Source organism: Canis lupus, chromosome 20 (genome assembly GCF_011100685.1).
Source record: "Canis lupus familiaris isolate Mischka breed German Shepherd chromosome 20, alternate assembly UU_Cfam_GSD_1.0, whole genome shotgun sequence".
Taxonomy (NCBI): Eukaryota; Metazoa; Chordata; class Mammalia; order Carnivora; family Canidae; genus Canis; species Canis lupus.
Window position 1 is genome coordinate 26,326,980 of NC_049241.1, and position 27,873 is coordinate 26,354,852.

General features: G+C 37.4%; 1 protein-coding gene and 1 pseudogene across 21 annotated transcripts in view; one reads left to right on the top strand and one right to left on the bottom strand.

The window, feature by feature from the left end:
• LOC100683963 (60S ribosomal protein L27-like) overlaps nt 1-27,873 on the top strand; it is a 232,079-nt gene that overhangs the window by 36,171 nt on the left and 168,035 nt on the right. The window lies entirely within an intron of this gene.
• Nucleotides 13,358-13,439, bottom strand: LOC119864825 (annotated as a pseudogene).

Sequence of the window (27,873 nt, forward strand, 5' to 3'; positions counted from 1 at the left end):
GAGCCAAAAGCAAAAAGCATCACTCTGTTTCTGCATGAAAAAATTTAGGATATCTAATTCTTTAAAAGTAGGCATAGTATAAAACACAGGAAAACATAAATATAAAAGCTACAAAAATGACTAAAAGTATAGCTAATTTCAAGGGATGAAAAATCAGTGTTTTTATGTTTTTAATGGGAATTTTAAGAAGAGTTCAGTTAATCTGGGAATCTATTGTAGGAACATATAGCATAAGAAAAATGTGTTGAGCTTTTATTAATAGTCTTGATCTGTGAGATGAAACCAGGGGAAATTTTTTTAAAAAAATCATTTTTAACAGACCTTTGAATATTTATTTTAGGATCCTTGCTTATCAGTTCTCTCTCACTAACTTGTGAGTGGCTAGAGTTCAGTGTAAGATAGAACTGACTCAAAAAATCATTTCTGTTGTCAACATATTTTGCCTTTTTCCATTGACTCTCTTTTGCCTTTTCTGAGAGCACCCTGATTTCCTTTCAGGGGACCCATTGCGTGCTGTCTTATAACAGTACCTTTTGTTGTAAACCTCATTTTTTTGCTGTCTTGGTGGGATAGAAGATCAAGTTGTGTATCCCTCTTAACATGGGAGTGAAGGGAACTGTAGAGGTCTCTTCTGTCAGCTTCTCTTCCTCACCCCCACCCCTCCCCTGTGGCCTGGGAAAAACTGAGAAAGAAAAGAAAGTGGAGGCAATGATGGGTTAGACTCTAAAGACAGGTTTGGAATGTGCTAATCTCCACCCTTGGAAGGACAGAAAGAAGCCTCCATCTTCTGTGTTTCCTACTTCCTTTCCTCTCTGTATTTTCTCGTTAGTATCTTCTATTCTCTTTCTCCAAAATTTCGATCACTTTTTGTTTTCTCCCTTCTTCTTGGTCACTCTTTCCTTTTTCTTCCTGCCCTATACTTTGGCTTCATTTGATACTCAAAGGATCCATTCCCAGAAACCTCTGTTAACATATCTTGTGTCTCTTTTCTGCCTGGTCACCTGACAATGTTTGTGTCTCTAATAATGTTTTCCTCTCCTCCCATATCCTTATCCCCTCATTAGGCTAAGATACTCAAAGCAAGAAAAATGTCTTGGCTGTGTTTTCTACAATTCAAACTAGATATAATCTCACTGCTAAGGAAAGAATTTCATGTGACTTTGCAGGGATTTCCTTGTCTGGATGTTTTGCTCATCACTGACTACTCTCCATGGCTGTGCAGAAGGTACAGCCTTCTCAAACTACATTGTCTGCACAAACATTTGCAACAGAGTTTGGTCCTGAGAACTCCAGTCTTCTGCACATAATGATTGTTTTGCTCAGTTCTCTGAATCTAATTTTCATAGATTTTTTTCATTATCTCAAGTGAATTCTAGCTGGAGCTGCAAAACCCACAAAAATTTAAATGGTTTTGTCAATTGTGGACACAAGTCCAAATAGCTTCAAGCATCTCCCAGCCCCCTCAACTGTAACCTCTATTTCCTCTGTCTTATCCCTTCTCTGTCCCCTTCCTGCTCCCCAGCACACTCTCCCATTATACTTTACAGTAACAGTAGTGTTTGAAAGACAATACATAAAAGCATATTCTATTGGAAACTATAAACCACTAAGCTGGCCATCAGAAGACCAGTATCATTGGTATTATACAAACGTCTATTATTTTTCAGCAGAGAAAGAGATGTTGTCAGAAATTCTTATTCTGTGCACTCTATAGAGACAATGAGGTTATACAAATGCATAGACTCAAGAAATATGATCAACGCCCTTGTGGTTTGTGTGATCAGTTTCTGTGATGAATGGCAAGCCACTGAGCAGGATCAGTTAAAGTAGAGGGAGGAAACCTTGGGTTTATATTAGGTAGTGGTCCTTTAAGGTCAGCTTTGAGTATTTACTTGTGCATTCCATCATGAATCTGATTATAAGCCCTGCTCTTGATGATATATTTTGACTACCTCAAAGAAATATTGGACACATTATTATTTGATCCAAATAAATAGAAAATACATTTAGAGGGACATTCTAATACCTGAAAGAAGTCCAAGATGACTTGGTCCAACTCCGTTATTCTTCGACATAGGATCTGTGGCCCAAAGAAATTAGCATGCCTGCAGGTCATGCAGGCACTTCTAGATGAAATGAGGTCCAGAATCGAGCTCTCTGGTCTCTGTGATTTGTGTCCTTCCCTCTTTGAAGTTCACATTTATGTAATTTTTCCTTATGATAACTATATTTTTATGTTTTCTACATCTTAAATCCTTTTTGGTAATTGTAATAAATTTAGCAAATATGTATATGCAAAGAATTGTGCCTGTGGTTTGAATGGGTGTGGAGGGAATATAAGTTGTATTAGTTTTATATTGCTGATATAACAAAAAAATGACAAAAATTCATGAATTAAAACAGCACAAATTTATTATCTTACAGTTCTGCAGGTTAGAAGTCTCACAATAGTGGTTAAGTGTTTGAGTTCCAGTCCCCAATTGGCTTGGTTTGAATGACAGCCAAGTGACTTTAAACAACTTACTTAACTGTTCTGTAACTTAGTTTCCTCTTCTGTAAAATGTGGATGTTGATGGTACCTGCCATTTAGAGCTACTGTGAAGATTATAGGGGTTAACGCATTAAACATATTGAGCAGTGCCTGGCACATGGTTAGTACAAGAGTGAAAGATAGAGATGATTCTTGTTATTATGTTATTGCAGTTAAGAAAACTGAGCAATAAAGTTTCTGCTACTTAGGAGCAGACAGTTGAGTTGTCAGGAATTGTTACAGTATGGATTATCTAATTACTTATATAATTATAATGTATTAAGATGAGTGGGCTTGGTGTACAAGAGAAGACAGGACATTTTAAGCAAGAGGCAGTAAAAGAAAGGTCTTAATCCAAAAAGAAAGTTGAATCTGAGTGTGGTTTATCCAGCGAGTAAGCTGCATAAGTATCACAAATGAACTTAACGTATTCATTGACATTTATCAAGACCATTCAGTAAATGTTGGTAACCTTTGACAATAAGAGCTGAGTGGGAAGTGGATATCTCTTCACTTACTTATACATTTTTCTATCAGGTGGTATGGCATTATTGAGAGCATGGCTCAAACCAATTTCTGCCCCATGTGTGAATGTTTACAAACAAGCCTGTTGCTGTTTCTTTTTTAGGTTCTCTGGCCAATATCCTCAGCAAAAGAGTCACTCCAAGACAAATATGGTGTGCCCTGATGGTTAGGATTAACTGACCTTCATTGTATCAGGTAGCAGAAACAGCCATGATATCTTACATACACGATGTATGTATAAATATATGAATGCTATCCTTATGGTAGCATTGTCAGGCCCCTGGGCTTACCGGATTCTTATACCCTGCCTTTGTAAGGGTGAAAGCTCCTCTGTAGCATTTGAAATCTACTACATATCTTGAATACCATTCACTTCACCAATGAAAAATTTACTTTTAGCATCTGTTAGGCTGATTGATGTAACCTTGGTGTAACTTTACATAGAAACACTTCACACGCTTGCTGTAGAACTCTTCAGTTATGGACTTCTATTGGGGTTTTTCAAGTGTTAACTAACCTGATTAGTATTCTTCAGATTTAATCTACCTGACTTTAGATTCTAGATTAGATTTAACTTATACTCTTACACCTGTATATTACAAAACCTGTTAAAATATTTTCAAGTAAATTACATATAATAGAACAAATGGCTGTGGTTGGGGGTTTATGCTATGGAGCAATAGACAATAAGTTTACAAATGGTCTTTGCCTCTCTGGTGCTCCTGTTATTCCTGACATCACCAAAATATCTATTAGATAAAACCTTCATCATGAAAACATACTTTCAAATCTCTCATTAGAATAAAATCTTTGCTTGTCTCTACCTTCTCTGCTAGCTCTTACCTCATTTTTTGGTTTCCTTTCATAAGCAAACTGTAATAGCTCCAGTTCTCAATTTTCCTCTCGCTTTTTTCATGATAAAATATTTTTGAAACTTTCAAATGTATATTGCATATGTGGAAAGGTATATAAAGTGTATGCATACCATTTAAAGAATAAAAATAACATAAACACCCATATACCCATTTTCTAACTTGAGAAGTAGAATGCTATACCTTTCATATCTTAGAATCTTCTTGTGTGACCTTCTTCAGTCTGGCCCCTCTCTCCCGTCCCTGCTCCCAAAGTAAGCATATAATGACTTTTGTGTTAACTATCCACTTATTGTCTTTTATATTTATCACACTTAATGTGTATTAACCTGTCGTTTGGTTTTGAAAAACTCCGAAGCAAACATAAGCTTTGCTGTTTGAGCAAAGGGCAATGTTGTCATTTTTAGAGGAAGGGCTCAGGAAAGAGAGGCCCAATAGCATTTCTGGGTCATAACCTGGCTTTAATTTTCTTAAAAATTTATAAGATTCCCTTCTGTAAAATAAGTGAACAAGGTTAGCAGAGAGCCAGGAAAACAGGGCTCCCCACATTGGAGCATTGGCACAGATTCTAGTATCAGTAGAAATATGGTCAACAGATTTGGGCTGCTCTGTATATTCTGCTTTTAAGTGAACCATGACCTCCCTTCAAGGAGTATGTCAAAGCAGAATTATTTTGTATGGTGAAAAGTCCTCAGCTGATCCATGTGTCAAGGACAGAGGGGAGCAGGAACTCGTCAGAACATTGCTTACACTGGCCAAGTACAGTTAAGAATCTGGGGCATTCCATCTTTCGTTCAGGATAAACTGGCAGTGGGTATCTTGGTAATGGCAGCCTTAGGATTTCTGTTTCCATAGTCACACTGAACAAATCTGTACTCACAGATTTCTTTGTTTGGTGCTTGGCTGTCACCCTGGAATCTCCCATCCCTGACATCCCAGGATTCTTTCCTTAGTCTCTCTCCTGTGATTGAGTCCTCTCTTAGTTTATTTTCTCAATTTTGATGGAACTTATCCTTTGGTAGCTTTCGAAGAAGGCTTATACAGAAGGTACCTTTCTTGGAGGATGTGCATATTTAATTGTGACCTTCCTATTCACACTCTTGACTCCTAGCTTAACTGAGTGCAGAATTCTAGGTTGAAAACAATTTTTCTTGCTTCTGGTGCTACTTTGAGAAGTTCAAAGTCATTCTGATTTCTAATGCTTTGCTTCTTACCTATTATTTTTTTTCCTGTTCTTTATGAAAATGCAGAGATTCTTTATCCCCAGTGATGTGTTTATTTAATCTTTTAATATTGGCATTCAGTGAGTCTTTCAATTTAATTACTAATGTCCTTCAGGAAATCTTGAGTTATTTTGTTGAAGATTTCTACTCCTTTCTTTCATCTATGGCACTCCTATTTCTTGGAAGTTGGACTTCCTGGATTTTTTCTTAGTTTTCTTGTTTTTTCCTCTTCTGTTTTTCCTCTGTATATATATTTTTGCTATTTTTTTCTGAGAGATTCCCTTAATTATGTCTTCCAATTCTGCATAATATTTAAATTTTTATTAACATGTATTTAATTTTTAAGAGCATTTTGTTTTGTTATGAATACATATATATGTTCATATATATATATACACACACATTTTATTTTTATCATTTGGAGGGTATTAAAAATGGTAATTTTTTGAAGTTTACTTTCTGTGTAGTGTCCATTTCCTTCAAGTTGCTTTTTTCCCCTATATATTTTAATGGTCTCTGTCTTCCATATATGTTGACCATATGCTTATGATTGAGAGTTGGGGACACTGACCAACTGGATACCCCTGAAAGCATGGTTACACTTGTCAACTTTGAACTGTACTTCAGGGCATCCTGGTGGGTTATTTTTGCATGAATCTTCAATGTAAGTATCTTTAGGTCTTCTTTCCCTTGACTTGACCAGGTTCCCTTGGGAAGAGTCTCAAGGAGTAGGTTCTTCCCTGTGATCTTGGAGCCAAGAAAGAAAAGAGAGATAGGGAATCTCTTCATTCAGCATTGAATATGCATATGGTTATTTGGTTATTTATTTGAGAGAGAGAAAGAAACAGAGAGAGAGAGAGAGAGAGAGAGAGAGAGAGTGTGACTGGGCTCAGTCTTACACCCATGAGATCATGACCTGACCCAGAGTCATGAGTCTGATGCTTAACTGATTGAGTCAGCCAGGTGCCCCTGAATATGCATATGGTCATTTAATCTGTCTTGTGTTCATGAAGCACTGGTTTTCTCAACTAATCCAGAGAACTTCTGTTTTATTTTCTATACAGAAAAATCCTCTAGACTTCTATAGAGGAGCAGAAGGATAGTTACTCAACAAGGTAAAATGGAGAGAATCTAGGCATTTGCTTTTCAAACTTTGACCCAGTCTTTTTTGTTTTAGTAAACTTCCCAAATCCTTTAGTTCTAAAGTTACTAGCTATTGCTAATTCCTGTGTTTGTTGAGGACTCTGCAGTGTCAGTTGGTTTGTGCTCAGATTTTCTCATGAGTAGCTTGCAATTCAATTTTCCTGCATCTGCTAAGCCAGTTGCCACTCATCTCTCGCTTTCAAGCTTCCAAATTGTGTTGCTGTTATCTTTTCTCCAGTTCTCTCCATCCTTCTAGGCTTGCATATTTTAAAAAACAACCCTGTTGTTGTCTTACTAAAGTTTTGAAAGGAAGTGAATTAGATATGTGTTCAGTTCAACTTGGCCCAGATAATTCCCATTATTCTTCAACTTGCTTTGATTTGGTTTCTGCTTCTATTGCACCAAAAAAAGTGATCTTATTTAGGTCACTAGTGACCTCCACATTGTCTCATTCAACACCCATTTTAGGTATTCATTTTATTGGACCTTTCTATACTGTTTAACATTAATATCCATTCCTTGAACCCTCTGTCTTAGTTTCTGTGGTATGGCCCTTTCCTGATTGTTCTCCTATGTTTTTAAATTAACCCTATTTGCTGGCTTCTTCACCTCTGAACCACACTATAAATCAGTGTTCTTTTGTTCCTTGTGTCTTGTACTTATTCTGTCACCTTAGGTCAGCAGTCTGTTCGTCACAGCCTTAAGAAAACACCTGTATGTTGATTCCCACCAATTTTCATCTCCACTATTGATCTCTCCTCTGAGTTTTTTTTTTTAAGATTTTATTTATTTATTCATGAGAGACACAGCGAGGGAGGCAGAATCATAGGCAGAGTGAGAAGCAGGATCCCTGGGAAGCCCAATGCAGAACTTGATCCTAGAACCCTGGGATCATGACCTGAGCCAAGGGCAGAGAGGCTCAACCACTGAGCCATCCAGGTGCCCCTCTCTTCTGAGTTATAATCTTATATGTCCAATTATTAATTTTCCTCCTAGCATATTCCATTTTACATTTTATAGTATCCTGCATATATAATTATATCCTCATTTGCTTCCTACATTCTGAAGCCTATTAGGAAGAAACTCTGTCTTGCTCACCATTGATCACTTAGCACAGCACTTGTCTCAATGTTAAGTATATTGGATTACTTAATATGCATGCATGCATGAAATAATAAATGAATAAATAAATAAATAAATAAATAAATAAATAAATAAATAAATAAGAATTAGTTAGATTTTGGCCCCATATTCATTCCCTAACATATTATGTCCTTTCTCTAGGACTTGAGCTGAGGACTTTTTAGACCAGTGAAGGCAGGCATGGATCACTTCCTTTGTTTTTTCTTTTTAATCACCCTTCTTTATGTGCCCTAATCAACACCTTAAAAGAAAGACTCAGCCACTTGGTAACATACATTTGAAATCAGACAGATGAGGAAAAAGTGATCAATTACATTAGGAGAGTTGAATATGAGTTTATTTCTAAAGCTTCCATTCCAATTTTTGAAAAACAAATTATCAGCCTTTAATTTATTGACAAAAATCACATTTAAGAAGAGCTCTGCTCCTTCTTCTTCTTTTTCTTTTTCTTTTTCTTTTTTAATTTTCCATAGTCTTCCATAAGGGGAAAAAGCATCATGAGATTAATCAGACACCTAATCATGTTTTTTTTTCTTCCCCAGTTCTGGAGTCTATATTCACTCCTGACATCTTTATTTGTTAAAATATCATTTTGGGGATCCAGTTAGAGCACAGTTGCAAACCAGGGGATTTCCACCAGCCTCCTGGCTCAAAGTTTCCCTTTTAGTTTTTCACATTGCCTAAGGATGGTAAGCCAAAGATTATTGAAAAGAAAACAATGATTTGCCAGGTAGTGTGATATAGAAAAACCAGTGTTGGCTGTTTAGGGAATAGCACCTCCCACGCTGTTGAAACAGCCTCACTTTATCATGTGTTGAAATCATATTTTAGATTCTCAGCCATGCTTCCATGTCTCTGGTGGCTAAGCCTGTCTCTGAAGTGAGTTCAACTGGGCCTAGATTAAAAAACAACTCAGTTCAAAGAACATTTCCAACTATATACTAACTATACCTGGCTAGTGAAACAACCCATTGGGAGTTGTTTCCTGTTTTTAATGATTTTAAAAGACAGAATTAGCTTGATAATGATGATACTACTTGGTCAATAAATTAATCTAAGACATTTTATTCACATACATTTTGAAGAGTTGCTACTATACAACAGAGGCTGTTCTAGTTACTCTAGATATTGTAGCAAACACACCAAAATTTTAGAGAAAGATATAAAATTAGCAAATTAAAAATATGGAGAATCCAAATAATTTTTGAAAGAAGAAAATAGTGTTATATGATATAAAATGTCTTAAAGTGGATATGTGTATAAAGGTTCTTTAGACTGAGGTGATCATGGAAAATCTCTTTGAGAAGATCCTTTCAGGGTGAAATTTGGATAATAACAAGCAGTCAGTCCTTCAAAGATGCAAAGGACATCATTTTATATGGGGTAAATAGTGAAGGCCAAATATCTAGATCATCAGAGAGCTTGATGTGCAGGCAGAATGAAAAAACCAGCATGACTGGCTGTAGTGCAGAAAGTACACTGCACTGTGATTGTGTTTGGTGATAATGTCAGAAAGGTGGGTGAGATTGCACCATGGAGGATATCAAGCGTCAAAGACTACACAGAATGCCCAAAGCCATTCAGAGAGCCCACCACATTAAAGTGATTTTTATAATAATACTTAGGATTATTTGTATTTTTCACTTCATTATCTCATGAACCTATGAAAGTTTTCCAGAGGCTACACACATTTTTTCTTGAATCCCTCAAATGCGTGAGGAATTGGGACAATGAAATTATCTGAAATCTAAGGAAAGACAGGTGCCTCCAATGAGAGATGGTACATAAACCATACAAGCTGATAAGAAAAATGACAGATAAAATTTTTAATAAATGGGATAAAGGCTAGGGATAGCTAATATGGAAGTATAGAAAGCCTGGGAGCCTCTGAATGAAGACTTGACACCTACTCACAGGGTCTTTTTCATAGACCTCAGTGGGTACTCATGAGAAAGACGGCAGAATTAGAGTCCAGGGCAAAGCTCCTTTGTTGTGCATGCCTGGAAGAAGGGAACAACAACCTCTGTGGGAAAGGCATGAAGCCTAAACCAGGTCCTTCAGTTGAAACTATCAAAAGGGATTTAACATTAATATGATTAATATGTTAAAGGTTCCAGTAGAGGTATGCCTGGGTGGCTCAGTGGTTGGGCCTCTGCCTTCCACTCAGGGTGTGATCCTGGAGTCCCAGGATCAAGTCCCACATCAGGCTCCCTGCATGGAGCCTGCTTCTCCCTCTGCCTGTGTTTCTGTCTCTCTCTCTGTGTCTCTCATGAATAAATGAAATCTGTAAAAAAAATAAAGTTTCCAGTAGAAAAAATTGACAATGTACAATATCATATGATGAACTTCCCAAGAGAAATGGAAACTATAAGAAACAATCACATGGAAATGCTGCAGATGAAAAACAGAGAATACCTTTGATAAGTTTATCAGTAGAATCAATAGAGTTTAGAAAAGAATCAATGGGGCAGCCCCAGTGGCACAGCGGTTTAGCACCGCCTGCAGCCTGGGGTGTGATCCTGGAGACCTGGGATGGAGTCCCACGTCAGGCTTCCTGTAGGGGGCCTGCTTCTCCCTCTGCCTGTGTCTCTGCCTCTCTCTCTGTGTCTCTATGGATAAATAAACAAAATCTTAAAAAAAAGAAAAGAAAAGAAAAGAATCAATGAAATTGGAGATACTCGAAATATATGGCTGAGAATTTTCTAAAATTAACAAAGGATGGCAAATTATAGATCTAAGAAACTTAGGGAACACCAAGTAGGAATACAAAACAAAATCAATCAAAAAACGAAAATGTAGAAAATGTAGACACATTGTACTCAAGCTTCTGAAAACCAAAGATGAAGAGAAAATCTTAAGTGTAGTATAAGAGTAAAAAGATACATTACATAAAGTGAAACAAAGATAAAAATTAAAAGAGTCTCCTTATCAGAATTCCATAGGGCAGAAGACAATGAAATTATATCTAAAGCACTGAAAACAAATGTCATCCCAGAATTCTATACCCAGCAGACATTATCATTCAAAAATAAAAAAGAATTAAGGACTTTTTCAGACAAATAAAGCCTGAGAGAATTCATTACCTGTGAATCTGTTTTATAAAAAATGTTACTGGAAGTTCCTTAAGCAGAAGAATCTGATTCCAGGTAAAAACTTGGCTCTCTGTGAAGAAATGAAAAGCACTAGAAATGGCATTAGCGGGGATCCCTGGGTGGCTCAGCAGTTTAGCGCCTGCCTTTGGCCCAGGGCACGATCCTGGAGTCCCAGGATGGAGTCCCACGTCGGGCTCCAGCATGGAGTCTGCTTCTCCCTCCTCCTGTGTCTCTACCTCTCTCTCTCTCTCTCTCTCTCTCCTCTCTCTCTCTCATAAATAAATAAATCTTTAAAAAAAAAGAAATGACATTAGTGAACATAAGTATCAAGTTCTTTTTCTTCACTTTACATTGCTCTGAAAGATAACTTATTGTCTAAATCAAGTTGTAATGTGTTTATTTATGGAAAACATAGAGGAGTAAAATGTATGAAACAATAGCAAAAAGGAGAGAGGAATTTTCCTTGCATGCCATGTGAAGTGGTATAATATTTTTTGAATATAATATAAATTCTAGAGCAACCATTAACAGTTATTTTAAAAGAGACATAAAAATATCTCATATTTAATTTGTAATGTGATAAATGTCAGTAGCTCTATCTCAGCTTTTGGTGTTTCTCATTAATCTTTAGGAGTGTAACTTTTGGTCCTCAGACCAAAAAGGTTTAAAGTTCCTGATGTAGCATCTTGGAGGTCTTGGTAAGGAATTTGAGTTTTATTCTATGTGTGATTTGTGATTAGAAACTATTTGAGAGTTTCAAACAAAGAAATAAGATCTAGATTTACATTATAAGAACAGATGTGGAGAATGGGTTTTATGTCAGGAGAACAGAATTAGAAGACTAGTCAGGAGGCTACCACGGTCATCAGGCCACATGTGGTGGTGGTGGGGACAAAAGTGGTAGTGATGGGCAAGAGTGGATGGAATGGGCTGGTTTTTAGATGTTGGGTGGATCACACATATAAGCTCGGGATGAGAGAAAGGACTAATTAAGTTAAACTTTAATCGACTTATTAATAAACTTCATTCATTTACAGTGTTCAACTAGATGAACTTTCACTAGTTTTACATCTGTGAAACTACCATTAAATACAGAAATATAGAATATTTCTGCCAGTACTAAACAATTCTTTGTACCCCTTCACAGGATTCCTAGATTTTTTAGTTAAGCAACTGAAAGAACTTGCAATTCCCTCTCTCACACTTACTGGGTTGGTACATTGTAATTGCTTGTTTATTCCCAAATATAATGATATCCTTGGAATAATGACTGTGTATTCCTGCATAGAGTCTGGCACATAATGAGCATGGAATAAATGCTTGATGAATAAGTGAATGTGGATGATTCTCAGTTTGCTGAGATTTCCCATCATTATTAAGATGGAATTCTTTCTGACTAGGATACGAAATACCCACTACCATCCCCCAGCTGCCATGTGGGCTGTAAGTTATTGTTTCATTGGCAAGATACCTCTTTCTTGGTCTGAGTCTGGCTTTTTTGAACAGTAGACGATATCTATAAGTGGGTTGGCTGGAACAACAAAGGCATTCTAGGACTGGAGTGATGATAACTGATCAGCAGAGACTTCAGACTCTTGAGCTCTGAGTGTTGACACAAGGAGCCCAGACAACCTTCAAAATATGCTCCATCCATATTTTCTGTAATGTGGTACTGCCTGTGGGGAGAACATTGATGGTGTCTTATGCTGTGTATCACGTTCTAAAAATTGATGTGTAACATATATATAATAAAGGACACAATTAATTTTTACACATGTATTCACCTGTGTAACTCTCACTCAAATCAAGACACAGAACATTTCCTATATTTCAGACTCAAAGAGTAAAGGGAGGCAAAGTGAGTTGTCAGTCTGAATTAATGAGAATAGACTGGAATGCAGAGAATTGTAGCTCAAATTTAGTTTCATTTCCATGTATTATATAATAAAAGCAATTTAAATGCCATCTGACATGCCATGTGATGCACTTTCCTGGTATTTGAAGGTAGATTGACTAATCAAATATGTATATTGCAAACCTTTGGGCAAGCACTAAAGAATTTTTTAAGGAGTTATATAAGTTTAGATAATAAGTGATTGCCTATATTTAATTATTACATTTCTTGTTCTGTTGAATGGGAATGTATTCAAAACTTATAAAAAATTTTAAACTTTCTCCTCTGAGCTCTTATTTTACTTATACTTTCATTTGCTTAAACAACTAGTTTCACCACAGAGAACAGAAAGAAAAGCTTCAGCACAGACTTGGCTGAATAATTGAAATGTTCAAATTAGTGTGGCCTGAGCTGAAAAGGTCATACAGGTAATAATAAAGAGTTACTTTCTGCATATCTTATCCTAGTCAGTTGCATTACAGATAACTGGTGACTGTATTTGGAGGACACCACACTGCTTCATTTCAGTACCTTATGGATTCACTCACTAATTTAAAATATGTCAACACTGAGAGGATAAAACAAATTATATGAAAATAATGCATTTCATTTAAAGTCAGATTTACTGAAAGTTAAGGAGGGAAGCAAACCATAGGAGAGTCTCAACTATAGAGAACACATTGAGGGTTGCTGGAGGGGAGGTAGGTGGGATGGTGTAACTGGGTGATGGATATTAAGGAGGGCACATGATGTAAGGAGTACTGGGTGTTATATGAAACTGATGAATCACTAAATTCTACCTTGAAAACTAAGAATATAGTATATGTTAACTAAATTGAATTTAAATAAAAAAAACCCTCTACTCCTGAAACCAATTTTACCCTATATGTTAACTAACTAAAATTTAAATAAAAACTTGAAATATTTTAAAAAATCTTAAATAGAAAAAAAAAATCTTAAATATACTGATAAGAACAGATACTACACTTGATCTTAGCCAAAAGTCCAAGAAGCGATAAAAATCTTAAACAGAACATTAAAAAAATAAAGGCATAACCCATTTCTCTGGGTGTATACTGTATAAGAGATTGACTTGTATTACATAGCTAATGTTCTTTTAATAACAACAATACTTGTATTTATAAGAGGCTTTTAGGGGTGTCTGGGTGGCTTAGGCAGTTGAGCCTCTGATTTGATTTATGCTAAGGTCATGGTCTCAAGGTTGTGAGATTGAGCCCGGTGTCAGGTTCCATGCTGAGCATGAAGTCTGCTTGGGATTCTCTCTCTCTCCCTTTCTCTGCCTCTCCCCTCTAGTATTCTATTTCTTAAAAAAAAAAAAAAAAAAAAAGACAGACTTAACTTTTCACTGGTTTTTATACATATCCTCTCATTTAAGATCATTTTATATGCCTAAAAAATACATAAATGTTGAATTCCAAACCTAAATGAAATTTGCAACTGATTTTGAAATAGTGGTAAGTTGCTACAGATGTACCCTGAAGAACACGTCTTCCATAACGAGAACAGCGTGTGTCTTTAAACCTCTAGTGTAAAGAGACTGACAGTTGATGTATTAGTGTAAGAGGCCAGCTCTTTTCCAAGCCCTCCCAGGGATCATGTGCACGTTTTTCAGATATGGAGTGTTCAGAATTGTTTTTAATTTGGAGCCAAGAACTTTGTCTTTTCAGCTGACTCCTTTTCTTGTTTTTACCTGTATCCCCTTAAGCTGGGATTGTAAGGAGAGTGATTAAAATCAAACAGATCCCTTCTTTCTGTGGCCAGGAAGAGAACATTCTGTAAGGCAGGGAGAGAGAACATTCTGTAAGGCAGGGGAATTATTGGTAAAGGGAGCAGCAGATTTTATGTAAAATCTTCCACTGTGAGGTTAAACTAGGCATTGGGTGGGGGAGGGGTATCACTTGAGGGGATGACAATGTTGGGGAGAGGTGTATGTTTGTGAATCCAAAAATACTGGCCAGGGAGAAAAATAGTTAAAACTTGTGTAGGTCTATCTACTGTTGTTCATAGTGAATAACCTGAGAACACAAAGACTGAAGCTAATTGTATAGTTACTACAGTAGGGCTTAAGAGCTTGAGTTTGGGTTAAGACTGAATTATGTTTGATTCCTAGGTCAGTGACCCAGGGTGACTACTTACCTCTCTTGGGCCTCTCCTTATAAAATGGGGATGACTGAGTCCTCCAAGATCATAGAATCATTCAAAGTTTAAGTGAAATAATTTACATGAAACATTTAGCATTCCATTTGGCATACAGTAATTGCTTAATAAATGCTACCTATCATCAGGGATGAAATTTAACTGGTGTTATCAGAAGGAATGCTTATAAATTAAAGAGGCTAAAGAATGAAAATGGTGGTAGGTCAGACTGAGGTCCTGAAATACCAAAATGAAAGAGGGAGGTTGCATGTATTTCCCGGTTAGTCAGGGACTCTGAGATTGGCTAAAGCCTTGCTTCCTTATTTAGGGTTTCCTGCATTAACAAAATGGTAGAACATGTAAGGATGAATGCAGAACTGCTAGTTCTCTGAGACATAGAAATGTCATTCTATTAGAGTTTGATTTTTCCACTGTAATCTGGACTACTGAGCATTTATACAAACATGATAATCATACATTTTGCATCAGTCACTTTACTTCACACTTGTTTAGGTAGCCACAGAACTTTTTAAGAAAATCAGTGAGATTGGAATTAATAAGATTTTTGTCATACTGAATCAAGTGTTCTATCACTTTTTTTCTAGGAAAATTTTTGAAACCTTTCCTTTCTCCTATCTCATGCATTTAAATTAAATGCTTCTCTATTGGGGTTCCAGGCACCATACATATATTGGCACATATTTCATATGGTGATGATGACATTATTATTAAGTGACTTTTTTTTTTTTTGAGAGAGAGAGAGAGCACAAGCAGGCAGAGGGGAAAGGGGTAGGGGAAGAGAAAGAATCTTAAGCACGCTTCATATTCAGGGCAGAGCCCCATGTGGGGCTTGACTTCACGACTCTGAGATCATGACCTGAGCCGAAATCAAGAGATGACCGCTTAACCAACTGAGCCACCCAGATGCCCCTATTGAGTGACTTTTATGTGCCAGACACCATGCTCAGCTTTTGAAAACGAATTCCTTTAATCCCTGCAGCAACTCTGTGAGGCAGATACTGCTATTACAAGTGGGAAATCTTAGCACAGTGTGGTTAAACAACCTGTCCAAGAGCAAATGATTAATAAGCAGCAGCATTTGTGTTCAGACCAGAGAAGTTGACTCTAGAGCCCTAACTTGTAGCCTCCGTGGCTTGATCAGGGCCAACTCGTGCTTGGCATGGTTTGGAAAAGTATTGTTTGCTTTTGGTAGAGAGCCCGCATGTCCCAATTTGTGCAAGACAGTCTGGTTTATGCTTGGTATAATTATTAATAGTGTCTTATTTAACTTCCAAATTGTCCTGGCCTTGTTGGGATGATAAATTCCATGGTCTTCCTAGTCTTAATCCTCATCTCTCAGGGTTCAAACCTCTATTGATTACCACTCCCCAAGATGACAAGAGCTATGTGATGCCTGCTGGGAGCCTTCTCCACTCCTCCACTTTGGCATGAAAAAGTTTCATGCCAAAGTGTCTGTAGTACTTATAGGCTCTTGGAGATGCTGTAGCTACCCGCCCTGCTCACCATGACACCCTTTATTCATTTTTGGGTTTTCCTGCACACTCTGTCACTATGCCTTGACGTGCCCTGCTTGCCTAGCGGTCCTAGTTTGTGGATGATCTCTGTCGCCTCTTCTCGTATTTTCCCCTCAGCATCATGCTGCCATACCTCATTCTATAAAATTCTCTACTTTGGTACTAAGACATCCTGGCTTGGCTTAGTGGCTTTATTTCCTTTCAGGAGGAACTGATTATCACAGTTTGTAGCATATGTTCTCCGGCTGGGCATCTTTCCTTAGAAATATGCTGTTCACCTGCTAACAGGGAGGAGACCATTGAATAGACCCACATATTCTCCATTGAAAGTCTCTTTCATTTACAAATCATTCTTTCACAAAGGTTATTTCATATAACTGTGTGTATGTCTCTAAAAAGATTATGAAAAACTTGTCTCTGATGTTCGGAACAAATAAAAGAATGAGAGATGGGGACAAGGAACCTATAATTTTTACCAGTTCAAGGAGGTAAACTTATCCCCATTTGCTCCCATTCTGCACTCTATAGGCCAGGACCCAGCTATGGTGCAGGAGCACCTCTCTTATTGTCCTCCCTTTTGTTGAGTGAACCTGCTCCACATCCACACTGGGGCCTGAGGTGAAGATTCTGTGGTAGAGAGCGAGTGGGTAGCCTCTATTATTGTAGTCACCTTCAGAGCTTCATGTCCTGCACCTTCTGTTAGGTTCTTCATCAGAAGATCCAAAGTGGGAGAGTAAGATTGTAAAGATCATTATCATGAGGAACACCTGGGTGGCTCAGTGGTTGAGCTTCTGCATTCAGCTCAAGGCATGATCCCAGGTCTGGGGATCAAGTCCTACATCGGTTCCATGCAGGGAGCCTTCTTCCCCATCTGCCTATGTCTCTGCCTCTCTCTCTGTGTCTCTCATGAATAAGTAAATAAAATCTTAAAAAAAAAAAAAGATCATTACATGAGAAAGGAAGTACTGTGTACATGGTAAATAACCACTTTTCCCCTTCAACTAAAGTGATGTTTAAAGTGGTTCTTCCTGGAAACAATTTCCAAGAATCATCCAACAAATTCCAGAAGCATTTAAAGATACTAATGATAATCCATATCTCTACCCCACTTACAACCTTATTATTACCTTACTTACCGTGTGATGTAAATAATATGGTTTTCAATTTCATCGGGCCAGTGCCTAGCCCAAGCTAGCCATCTGACTACGGGAGGCTGAAATCGGATATTCTTTCCCCTCTCCTCAGCTTCCTTCAAATTTCTCTTCACTTCTTTACAACAGAAACCTTACCTAGCCAAAGGAAAAAAAATGTGGAAAATCCAGTGTGTGGAAAGGGATATCCTTCTTAGACAGCTTGTTCAAAAGGCACACCCAGTACTGCATTTAAATGAACATTCTGGCCTTCATTTATATTCAGGCCAATCCAATATGCAGAAGTGAAATATAGAGCAGAGAGTATGACCATTGTCATGCTGTGTTCATCTAATACATCTGGACAGCTTTAGAGATACACACAAAGAATTTGGCAAATGTAAACGCCCTCTGACATTTTACTTGGTAGTAAACATAGGCGTCTGACTCCTCAGCTTCATTTGCTTTATTACTGAAAATATACTCTCCCTATCCTTTTCTTAACCAGTTTAAGAAATTATATTAAGTTACTTCATATCTTTTAAAAAGTGTTAGCACACTTTTTGGAGAGAACAACAGGACACGAAGCTTAGCAAAAAGTGTCTTTTATATCAATCAACTTGGGGAGTGTAAAAATCTGGAAAAGAAAAAGTTGGGGAGAAAAAAAATACTTAAAAGCGGATTCCTTATACCTAAAAGAATGTTTTAAAATTAGTAAGCTTCATTTTTACAGTAGTTTTGGGTTCACAGCAAAACTGAGTTGAAAGTACAGAGACTTCTGAATGCCCCCTGTCCCCTTCCCTGCCACAACTCACCCCACTAGCAACATCCCTCATCAGAGGGTGTACTTACTGTAATCAGTGGACTTGTGCTGACATATCATTATCAACCAAGTCCATAGTGTACATTAGGGTTCACCCTTGATGGACATTCTATGGGTTTGGACAAATGTATAATGACACGTAGCCAGCACTGCAGTATTGTACAGAATAGTTTCACTGACCTGAAAATTGTCTGCGTTCTATCTATCCCTCTTACCCACAATCCTCTGACAACCATTGATCTTTTCATGGTCTCCATAGCTGGTAATGGGCTTTTGGGCCACATGATTTGACCCATGTCATAACCTCAGTATGTAGTGAGCTTTCCTCCTTTTCCAACATCTTGAAGTTTTGCATTTTTGTCCTAATCGGAGGTGGCTGATTTCTATAAAGAGAAACTCTCAAGCTTGTGCAAGTAAAGGGAAAGGTCATTGATGGATACAACAAGTAATATAGTTGGGTTTGAGGGTGTGAGCTTTGTCAGACTGAATTGAGTTTAACCCTTTTGCTACCAGTCACCAATCATGAGCTGTGGGAGGACAAATTACTTAAATCTCTCTAAGCCTCAATCTTGTCATTGGTAAAATAAGAATTATAATAGTTCTTCATAGGGTGGTTTGAGGATGAAATGAAACAGTGTATGGATAATGCCTTGGATTGGTGCTTAGAAATACTGACCACTATATGTCACAAATTTGGATTTCAAATCTTTGTGAGATAGTAGGTGGCAAGTGGTTAGGGATGGAAGATACTTCTATATCTCTGAGGCCGCACATTTAGCCTTATTGTCTCCTTCAGGTCTCCCCCCATCACCCTTTTTTAATCTTTTAATCTTTCCCTCTCTTGACTAACTTCCTTAGTTTTCTCTTTTGGTGTCTTTACTGACATGGCCAGTGTGACCACTCATCCTAAAATCTACTTGACTTTATATTCCAGTGCCATCAGCAATTGACTAGAGATTCTGAATATCTCAGATCAAACTCTCATTAATGACAGCCTGATTGGTTGCTGGTCAGCCCATGGGTGAACACATTGGGTCAATTTTTCACTCACAGTATAATTAAACTAATGTCCAGGTTGCTGACTTCCAACACCAAATAAGTGCTACAGTTCATCCTACTTTGAGTTTGAAAGTGAGTTTCAAAGTGTTTTGTTCTATCATCCCTGATACTCTGGCTTTCAGATTTACGGCCTTGAAAAAAAAAATGCTTTCCTTGTCTAAAATCCAAAAGATCTGCCACTTAATATGTTCAGGCTTCTTGTAAGTTCTGCAAACCTTTCAAAGGGACATTTCGAAAGCTTCTAGACAAAGATAATTGTGTCAAAAGGGAAACAGCTGTCTCTGTATTTGCTGAGGAGAATAAAATTAAACAAATAGCAGAGATGAGACTCACGTATAATTAAAATGGGATTATTGCGGCATTTGACTCACCAGCCGGGAGCTGGATTCCTCTGCTTCTGTATCTATTCTCTTTCTATTCCTTCATTCCCTCATCATATCCCATCTTTCATTCAGCATTTTCCTATCATTGAACCAGAATGCTTTTCGTCCTGTTTCATATCATGTATATACTTATACTTCATCACCACTCCTCCCCTCCAGCATCTTTTGTTCTTTTGTGTTCTGTTTGTTTTGTCCATTTTATTGCTGTCTTTGTTATTGTTTTGTTTTGCTAAGAGAAAAATATGATGCATTATTACATTATTTTCCTTTTATTAATTTCTGGGAACAATGATTTTAGCTTTTTGTGTGGTGAGATCTCTCAGGACTCATTAAAGTCAGTTTCAAAAGCATCGTATTAATCTCTTGCTGTTTACATGTAAGCAATTTCAGCCAGTTTTCCAAATGTTTACATACGTGGTCAGAAGCTGTGGTTTACCTCCCGACTTTGTTTGGGAAAACCAAACTAAAACAGCAAGGCTTTTTCTCTTTTGCCTGGGTTCATGACCATAAAGTTTTGTCCTCGAAGAGGATTGACATTGTTCTGTTGTGTTGTGTGTTATTAATTCACAAAGTAATTCATGCTGAAAATCTCAAATGTCATATCAGTTAGAAAAGATTTATGTGCATTTAAAAAGGTGCTAGCATTTTAATTTTTATTGTCTTTAAAAAATTAAATCCAATAATTAACATAAGTGTATTACTAGTTTCAGACATAGAGTTCAGTGATTCATCAGTCTTATATAACGCCTAATGCTCTTACATCAAGTGCCCTCCTTAATGTCCATCATGCAGCTACCCCATCCCTCCACCTCCTTCCCTTCCAGTGACCTTCAGTTTGTTTCTTGTGATTAAGAGTCTCTTATGGTTTGTCTCCCTCTCTGGTTTTGTCTTGTTTTATTTTTTGCTTTCTTACTCTATGCTCCTCTGTTTTGTTTCTTAAATTCCACATATGAATGAGATCATATGATAATTGTCTTTCTCTGATTGACTTATTTCACTTAGCATAATACCTTCTAGTTCCATCTACATTGTTGCAAATGGTCAGATTTCATTTTTTGGATGCCTGAGTAGTATTCCATTCTTTCTCTATATGTACCGCATCTTCTTTATCATGACATCGGGCCCTTTCTACAGTTTGGCTATTGTGGACATTGCTAGCATTCTTATTCATTAAAACATCACAATAACTGATAAGTAGTATTTTTTATTGGTTCATGCCACAAATATTAGGTGAGTGTCTACGAAGACCTAGAAGAAAAAGAGGTGAGAGGGTATAAGATAGACACAACTCAGCAGCCATTTAGTGGAAGAGTCGAACGATAAATGGGTAAGCTGTAGAATTTTTTGAATTTCCCATGTTATTGCAGAATATCTATGTGAAGGATTATTAGAAACGTTTACACATTGATTTTATCCTTAGAAGGGTATCTGAAAATCACTGAATAAATGAGTTGTGGTTTTTTTTCATTTTAAAAAACTAAATGAATTTCCATCTTGACCTGAAATCTCAACTTATGTCCACTTAATCTTTACTCAGATATTCAACAGATATTCTCTGAGCTTCTCTTCTGTCTGTGCTCTGTGCTGCAAATATAGTGATCTCCAAAAATAATAACAGAGATGTGCTGTCTAATATTGAGTCACCTATTAGGCAAGTAATTACATACTTACATATTTGTTTACAAATTTAATTCCATACTATGAAGAAAAGTACAAGGAGCTATGAGAGCATTATAGGGGACCTAATTTAGTTTGTGGTGTTATAATACAGAGCAGAGTGTTTAATTATATAGGAGCTGGAATCAGACCTAGGTTTTGATTCTGACTGTGTTACTTACTAGCTTTACGATCACAGAAAAGTGACTTAACTTCTTTAGTTCCCCTTCTGTGAAATGGGCACACGAATTAGTACTTCCTATTTCAACTGCTTGTTGCAAGGCACCAAACAAGCTCTTAAACATAGAATGAGAGCTTTTAATTTATGTATTTAAAATTTTTAAAAATATTTTATTTTATTTGACAGAGAATGAGAGAGAGAGAGAGAGAGAGAGAGAGAGAGAAAGTACAAGCAGGGGAGCAGTGGAGGAGAGGGAGAAGCAGGCTCCCTGTTGAGCAGGGAGCCCAATGTGGGGCCCAATCCCAGGATCCTGGGATGATGATCTGTGTGAAAGGCAAATGCTCAATTGACTGAGCCACCCAGAGGCCCCAGAATGAGGCCTTTTAAAAAGTAGCCTTTATTGGTAATATTAATGCACTTAAACACAGAGAATACCAAGTAAGAAAATAGGCATTATTTGGCAGGCTCTGTGTGCACAAAACTGCAGTGCAGCATGGTACTAAGATTTAACTATTAACCCAGGAGCTCTGAATAGTGGGTGTCATTGAGACTTCTTTCATTCTGTAGCACTCTGTCCCTGTTTTGAATGCTGTGGCTCCATTTCCTCTTGATTCTGAAGCAGGGGGAGAACTCTGTGTGGGCCTGGCCATGAGTCTACCTGAGGTTATGTTTTACATCCATTTCCACTGTTATCTGCACGTCATCGATCTTGGTCCCTGACATGCCTTGAAATATGAGCTTTGCCTCAGCCAGGCCTCTCTTCACGTCCTCCTTCTCAAAGCTAGGAGCAAAATAATTGCTTTTAAAGTGTATTTAAGACTTCAGGAGGGTAACAGAGTGGACAGCCTGAGACCCAAATGCCCTATTGATTTACAAAGCACACAACTCAGTGGCAGGCAGGCCAGCTGCTGCACCCTGCCCTTCAGTGGGTCACATGTAGGAGGCCTTCCTTGCTCCCCAGTCCTAGGAGATGGTTTTGCAAAACATGAGCAAGAGTAAGGCAGCTTCTTCACTAATCAGTTTCTTCCTACTTCTATGTCAGAGTTCTCAGAAAAGATGAGGAAGAAATATGTAGACTTGGAATTCTGTCTACGTGCTGATTGTATTCTGCATCAGTTTATGGTTCAAGAATAAAAACAGCAGCAGTAATAGCAGTCAATACTTTCAGTATCTCTACAGAGTGCCTAAGACCATGCTAAAGGGCATCCTGACATGTCCTTTGTTGTTGTTGTTGTTGTTGTTGTTGTTACTACAATCTTATGGGGAAGGAACTATCATTATCTGTCTTTCAGGGATGAAGAGGCTGAGACTCAGAGATTGTCCCTTGTCTAAAGCCACGTAGCTTGTAAATGGCAGAGTTAGCGTTCTGGCCCAGGTCTTCCTGATGCAGAGTCATTGGCACACAAGACAATTAGATTATATGCGTAGATGTTTATATTCAATTGTTCACTTATTCAGCACTGATTGGTGTGTATTTATCACCTGCCTGGACAATCTAGGCATCAGAGATAAAGCAGTGAGGAACAGGCAAAATTTCCTAACCTCATTAAGCTTATATTCTAGTAGAAGAAGACAAAAATAAAATAAGTAAATTTTATAGTGCAAAGTGATAAAGGCTAAGGAGAGAAACTAATGAGGAAGGAGTATAATTTTAAATAGGGTGGTCAGCAAAGGCTCATAGAAAAGGTGACACATTACAAACATAAAGCTTATCATTCAGGGTGTGGGACTGAGCATGTACTTGAGGTCAGTTCTTTTCTTTCCTCTTTAGAGAGCCCCAGAAGGTCTTCTTCAGGATCTCTGAGCAAGCTGTGTGTACATTGACCCAAACCAAACACAAAGACCTTTGCAAACATACGGAAGTAATCTGTTCTTTCATAAGCACCTCACTCTTGAATCATTGGGCATGGAATTCAGCAAGTGCTTTGGTCTTAGAAATTCTATTAAGACTCCTTTATGGTTAAGAGTTGATGTTGAAATAGGTTTGGGTATGAATATAGTTCTCCCATCCAAAATAGCTTTAGAGATCTATCTATCTATCTATCTATCTATCTATCTATCTATCTATCTATCTATCATCTGTAAAACAGAGCTACCAGATGAATTCTCTCTTAGCTTAAATGTCACCACCAAATTCATTAGTGAGTAAAGACCCTGGTCCTGATGCCCATAGCTTCCCAATACACTTAGGAAGAAAAACACAAAATAAACAGTTGGAGGCCAGACTTGCCTCCTAGAATTCAGTCTTTTCAATCAAGAAAGTTACAGCAAATGGATATGGAAGATGTAGTATATATAAAATATAAAATAATAGAATATCATGCAACCATAAAAAATGATGGGATCGTGCCATTTACAATCACATGGAAGGACCCAGGGTGTTATGCTAGGTAAAATAAGTAAGAGAATGACAAATACCATGTAATTTCATTCATATGTGGAATCTAAAAAAAAAAAAAAAACCAAATGAATAAACAAAGCAGATTTATATCTGTAAATATACAGAACAAACTGTTAGTTGCCAGAGTGGGGGGAGGTGGATGGGCAAAATGGATAAAAGGGAGAGTGAGATATGAGTTTCAAGTTATGGAGTGAAGAAGTCACAGGAATAAAGGGCATAGCATGGGGAATATAGACAATGATATTGTAGTAGTGTTGGACGGTGACAGATGATAGCTACACTTGGGGTGAGCACAGCATAGCATATAGAAAGTTGAATCACTATGTTTACACCTGAAATAAATGTAACATAGTGTCCCAAGCATAATAAAAAATTTAAAGTTACATAAACATAAAAGATGGCAAGAATACATTTTACACATACATACATACATGTTTTAGTTTTTAGCTTTTCTCCAATTATAACTAAGAACTTTTAAGATCATTGTGACAGCTTCAATACGTGGACACCGGTATTATGAAATTTGTCACCCAGGAGAGAGCTTGGGCTAAAAAATTCTTTCCTACCATTCTTGAAGAAAACCATCACATAAACAGGCTAGAAAAGATAGAGATATATATAGTTTTTAAAAATCAAACTATTTTACAGTGATAGACACAACCTGAGTGGCAGCCCCAGGTGTGTAATGAATGTGCCAGCTACAAATGATTTTACCCTTTAGCAGATGCAGTGGGACCTTCCTGTCCTTGAAGAGTCATTTGCTGTGAGTCTTTGCCCTTGAAAGCAATACTACTATCTCTCCTTAAAAAGTGTCCACACTTCAGATTTTACGGTGATTCTGAGGAACCAGCACCCCAGTTATTTCTAATTAGAGAGATTTGCCACGTAGAGGCTCTGCTGTGTTTGTGTGTGAGTGGCCTACAAATGCCTGGTCACAGGTGCTTTGCACCAATAGTCCATTTCCCTTCAGGTGCCAGTTTTCAACCCCACCTTGGCTTTTACTAGTTTCAAGAGTTAGGTAAGTAGGATTAATTTCTGTTTCAATATCTCCAGCTGTTTTTGAATCATTAATGCTGCTTTTACTGCAGTATATTTTCTATTCATTACAGAATAAAAATGAACATGCCTTGGGGCATTTCACTTTCTCTCAGCCTTCTCAATTTTTATTTTTTTTTTTAAATCCACTCCGAACCTCCTAAAACTTGATGTATTCTTTAGGCTAATTCATGTCTAGTGGTGATATGCCCATTTTGCTAAAATCGAGATACTTCCCAGTCTTGACATTTCATTTAATCAGCTTAAAATTTCCAAGCCAATCTAAAGCAGATCAACAATTTAGACTATAGCATGAACAACAAGGTAATTCTGCACTTTTGCTGAGAAACTTAACTTCCTCCCAAAGATTTATATAGTATTATATCACTCACCCAGGAACCATTACAGTTCTTATGGAAAAACCTGTCCTTCCACTGGTGAAATGCAGAAAGATTATGAAGTAGTTGGGATTAACAGGACAGTCATGCTAGAGTTGAAGAGTGATTTTGGAAATTAGATAGCAGTGGTCAAAACCCTCAAATCTCTTCAGGGGGTTTGCCAGGAAATTAAAGTTGTCACCCAGGCAAAAGATATTATAGAGCGACAGGCAAGGTTGCAAAGAGGAGAGCAAGTGTTCCATTTCAGCCATTCATGTTCAACTTTTAAGAGCACAGCAACAAGGAGCAAAACCCACAAGTCAACAAATCACATCTGAGTCAGGTTCAGCCTGTGGGCTGTCATCTTAGAAACTCGGTTACCGGCAAAACTAGTTAGCTTGTAATTGCCTGGCCAAGACAAACAATGGGTCACCAGATGCTGATTTTACAGATAACCAAGTCTTAAATGACTTTCCATATCACCTGCATTTGTCTTTGAGGTGGGATATTTATTTATGTAACTAGTTAGGTTACTCAGTGCCTTTAGCATAGGACTTTTTGTAGAGCATAATAAAATGGCACCCCGATGTTATAAATTCATTCTACTTAATGTGGAAAGGTCAGCCAAATGTTAACTCATGTGGTCCTCTTTTCTGCATTGGAAGCCCTCCTGTCCTGTAGCATTAATCTGTTAACTCTCTTTTGAAAAGAAATTATATATATATAAATATAAATATTATTATATATAAATATTATATATATTACTATATATATAAATATAAATCACTATATATATATATCATTATTCTGCTTACAGATAATATTGCCCTTTGTATACACATATGGTTTTGAAAGAAATTGCCTTTTCCCAATATTTCTTTAAACTTTTGCCATGGATTTATCCAATGGACTAGAAGGCTATGTTTCAAAAAAAAAAAAAAATACTCAGGCTTTTTTTTTTTTTCAAACGTGTTGAAATCAGACTCATGCAATTGATGTGATTTTAATCATCCTATCAATTGAATGATAGCATATCATTATCTGTAAGGTTGGAATGTGTTTCACAGACCAATGGGTAAAAATCCCCTGCAGTGGTACTCTTCTTACTGTTAGCACCCCATGCCTTTAGAGGGTCATTGTCTTAAATGTTGCTTTTCACTTCATCAGTAATGTATTCAAGTCATCACTCTGTGGTCTCATATTTTACTTTTTCTTTCCACTCAATGGTATCAGAAGCTACTGAATCTATGTTTCATTTCTCCAGCCCCATGTGTGAATGGCTGTTGGTGTCTGGATGTGTTACTCATCCTAGGGAGCATGTCCACATTTTAAGGCAGTGTGAGAGAACCTTCCTGGCCAGCCTTAAATTGAATCTATATAGTCAGTGACTATTCTTTCTAAGCACAGGATCACCTCCAGCAGATGCACAGTGCAACATAAAGGAATATTTCTCTCCCAACCAAATAACCCTTAGAACAGTGATCTTAAAGTATAGCTCCTAAGTCAGCAGTTATCAGCTGGGGTACTTGTTAGAAATGCAAATTCTTAGGCTTAGACCCAGACCTACTGAATCAGAAACTGTGGGGGATGAGGTTTAGAAATCTGTGTTTTCATAAACCCGCTTTGCAATTCTGAGGCATGTTAAACTTACACATCCGTTTTAATATATTTTCCTCCACGCTCTATAAGCAGCCTGAATTTTTCCACCAATCTCCCCAGCTAGGCTAAATTCTAAAAGAGTAGGGAGCTCTTCTGCTTATCATTAGATCCTAGGCTCTAGCTTTCATGCCAGGCATATAGTAGGTGTCCATTATGTATTTGTTGAACGTATGAAGGAAAGCATGAGTGATTGGCTAAATGCCTCCTCCTGTACTTGGTATAAAGGCCACAGCATTCCCAGCCCATTGCATTGGTTTTCTTAGGAGCTGTACTGCTTTGATTTAAATCTTTGCTTCCCCCATCTGTCAACTGTATGTCCTTTGGCAAATTGCTTAACCTCTCATCTCGATTTTCTCATCTCTAATATGGAGATGAAAGCAGTACATCAGCTTCATATAGATTTCTATTTGTTCTTGGTTTTGATTAGATTAGTTGTGGTGGTAACGTTTGTTATTATATTACCAATAGGTACTCCTTTCCCAAGTGGCAGGCAGGCCACTCTCCATCCAACCTGCAGAGACTCTGAAAAAGGTCTAGATAGAATTTGCTATGCCCCTTCATTGACATAATATTTGGAAGACTGGATCCTGCAGACATCATTCCAACTCCGAGCTTTGTTATCATCATCATGATTTATTACCTCATTTATTACTTTCACTAATATTTGCATTCAAAATAATGCACCACAGGAATACTTAAATGGCCTTTCATAATTTGGATGTATACATAGTATTGATGATCTGATATGATATCCATGTTGTTGCTTCCCTCTGGTCCTTCCTTCCTTCTTGACCTAGGCCTACATTCCTGCTACCTTTACCAGGACCTCAGATGGTTGTCATGGTTAAATTACTAAAATACAAACAAGTTGTTGTTTTTTCTTTTCTTTTTCTTTGGTTCTGCCACATGCAGTAATGTGCTATTTATTATCTGCTCTGACTAATCCTCACTTCATTTCTAATGCTCAGCATTTTCCTTTCTGTGGAGAGCCATACATTGGCAGGAGTTCAAGGAAAGGCTGAAAATGCTTCGTAGAAACTATTTTAATCCCAAAC